The sequence below is a fragment of the Microtus ochrogaster genome, chromosome 8 (assembly GCF_000317375.1).
Source record: "Microtus ochrogaster isolate Prairie Vole_2 chromosome 8, MicOch1.0, whole genome shotgun sequence".
NCBI classification, from domain to species: domain Eukaryota; kingdom Metazoa; phylum Chordata; class Mammalia; order Rodentia; family Cricetidae; genus Microtus; species Microtus ochrogaster.
Window position 1 is genome coordinate 38,383,126 of NC_022015.1, and position 2,957 is coordinate 38,386,082.

Below are 2,957 nucleotides of genomic sequence, written 5' to 3' on the forward strand. Positions count from 1 at the left end.
CACTAAGTTACTAAATTGTGACAGGAAGGATTTTCATGGTCATGTTCCTGGGGAGAAAAGCAAGGGTGGAGTCAGCTGCCTACCTCCCCCGGCAAGTGGCAAGGCTGGGAGGAGACTTTGGGCTGCAGGTCCACATCACTTTATTTCCCAACTCTCATTTGTGGCCGCAGAGTTAAACTCATCAGTTACTGAATACCCAGGACAGGGCCTGTGGAGACGGCTCGGCTGGTAAAGCCTGAGACATACCTGAGCCCCGTGTGAAGAGCCAGGCATGGTAACAGGCTTATACTCAGTGAGGCCCGGTTCCCAGTGAGAAACCTTGTCTCAAGGAACAAGGCAGATGGCTCCCAAGGAACACTACCCAAGACTGACCTCTAGCCTTCGTATCACATGGCAGAAAACTCTGAGGCTGACCTCTGGCCTTTACATGCACAGGCATGCACACACATGAACACACACACACACACACACAAGACAAAAATCCAGACCATGCACCACTAGCCTCCAGAATTCCAGGCCAGAAAGATCAAAGGCCATGTCACACAACTGTCCCTGAAGCTCTGCCTCCACTACCCAGACCTGGGCTAGGGATGGTACTGTCAGTATCACAGGGTATTACACCTTCCTAACACGCCTGCCACATGAAAGAAAAGGGCACCAGATCCTTATAGCAAACACAGGGAGGCTATGTAAGCCCCCCCAAATACAAATGCAACTAGGCATAAAACCCTGGCTGGTCTGACCATCCCACTCTCCTGCCCCCAGGGCACCCACTTGCAAAGTAGGAGGCAGAATCCTCACCTGGCGGCTCCCCACCCCCACACCCTGTGTGAATCCTGCTAGATGCCTGAGCAGTGACATTCTATAGTCAAAATAAAAAGGGTTCCAACCATGCCGGGAACTGTGAGGTGGCCTTCCCTGGAGACGCTCGGGACAAATGCTGGATCACACAGGTTGCCTGGGTAATTTGTAGCACAGTGGGATCAAGGAACAGGATCCTCATTTGGAGGAGACTCACCCAGCATTTAGTTAACCCAATATAACCCAACACGTGCTGGCTGGGCCCTCCCAGGGGCAGGCAGGCAGCCCACATCTGCAGGAACCTCCTCCAGGAGGCCAGACAGGCTGGGCTGGTCCTGGGACAAGTGCTTTGGGCCCGTAGGAGGGAAGCCTAGGGTTTCCAGGCTGGGGAATGCCGCTCTCCACACGGGGACCACTAGAACAAAGGCTTTTCTGTGGGCCCACAGCTTCAATTTGCAACAGGAAGCAATCAGGAAAAATAATTAGCTGCCCACTTACTGCCTTCTCTCCAGACTCCCAAAGCGTGAATCTCACACAGACGTTTGGGGGGCACACAGCCACCAAGAACAGTCAAAATAAGAGCCTCGGGGAGATTCCTCCCTTGCTTCCATTTTAGGCCTGGATTACACCATCAGCTGGTACTCCTGGGGCCTGGCTTCCTAATGTTAAAATAATCAACTCTATTTTTGCCTCATACACCACCAAACTATAAAGATGTTAAGTCTGGGATACTAGACGACAGGCAGGGGATTCTAGAAATGTCAACCCCACCTCAGACAGGAAAGTCGACTTACAAACCCCACCTTTAAAACAAACAGCCCCTCCACCCCCAAACCCCTTCTGCAGCCACGACCCAGGCATTTCCGGAAAGAGCAGCGCTGGCCTGGACTTCCCACGGCCTGTCACGGTTTTGTCTTCGCCTTGTTTTGCTAGCACCAGACATGGCCGGAAAATGTAAACACGGTCCCGAGGGAGACAAGTTTAGGGGGAGACTCCCCCAGAGCCCTCAGGCTGAGGGCGAAAGCGCCAGAACTAGAGGAAGCCAGCCCCCTCTCTCCCTCGCCCAAAAAGAAAAAGAAAAAAGAAACCTGGGTGTAAGGGACTGCAACCCAGGGAATCTGAGCAGAGAGCCAGGCCCAGCCACCTCCCTCAAGTGTCTACCCTGGAAATACACAGGGGGACAGCTGTTCGCCTTAATAAGACCCAGACAAAGGGACCTGAAGTTGTCCCCCTACCCCACCCCAAACTTCCATCAGCACCATCCAGGAGTTCAAGACTATCTGCCGGACCCTTGGACAGCCACACTCCAGAAAAACAAAACACAACACACCCAAAAACAATGATTTAGGTGGCAAGAGGCTTGCTTTAAAAACCACATGGCAATCTCCGAATTAAAAGAACATGTGTGGCATTTCCAACTCCTTCGTTTCTCGAGAGTCCGCCTGACCTCAACTCCACCCCTCAGGACACACCAAAAGTTAGAAAGTTCCCCAGCCGGCCACTTCCCCAAAGGTGGGTCTAAATGAGACAGGATCCTATCTCCCCACACCAAGGCACCCACGCAACCGATTCCGGGGATGGACACTGGTCAGCGGTGGCCAGCGCCACCGTTTGGGGGCCCAAGCGATCAGATGGGTCACTGGGGTCACGGGGCACCTGGCAGGTGTCGGTCGGTTTGGAAGGCTGACAGCCACGCAAGTCAGAGAGACAACAGCCAGGGCCAGGCCTCCCCGCGCGGGGCTCTCCGAACTTCCTAGCTTCCAACTTCAGGCACTTCCCAGGGCTCGGTAGGCCGGCCGCCGTAAGCAGGCTCGCAAAAAGTTTTCCCAGTAGTTCGCGACAGGCCAGGCCTGCGCAGGGCCATCGCGAAGCCCGTGGGTGCACTGCTGAGCGCGCCCCGAGCCCCGGGCAGGTGAGGGCCCGCCCGCGCCGCACCTGGCGGGCTCGGTCCCCGGGGAGGGGCCCCGGCGGGAGAGACAAAGGGCCCGCGCGCGGTCCCCCGGCGCGCGCTCCAACTCGCCCGCAACTTGCCAAGTGGCTGCTGCGACCCCGGCCATTGTCCCCCGCGCCCACCTTACCCGCGGCGGGGGCCAGGCTGCAGAACAGCGCCAGCAGCAGCAGCAGCGGCGGCAGCGGCGGCGGAGGGGCCCGGGTCG

General features: G+C 56.6%; 1 protein-coding gene across 1 annotated transcript in view; it reads right to left on the minus strand.

Moving 5' to 3' along the window:
• Positions 1-2,929, minus strand: part of Lrp5 (LDL receptor related protein 5) — a 109,469-nt gene extending 106,540 nt beyond the window's left edge. The window contains exon 1 of the mRNA XM_005351622.2: positions 2,880-2,929. The gene's annotated coding sequence lies outside the window, so the exon portion shown is untranslated. The remainder of the gene's footprint in view (positions 1-2,879) is intronic.
• Between the last annotated feature and the right edge of the window lie 28 nt (positions 2,930-2,957).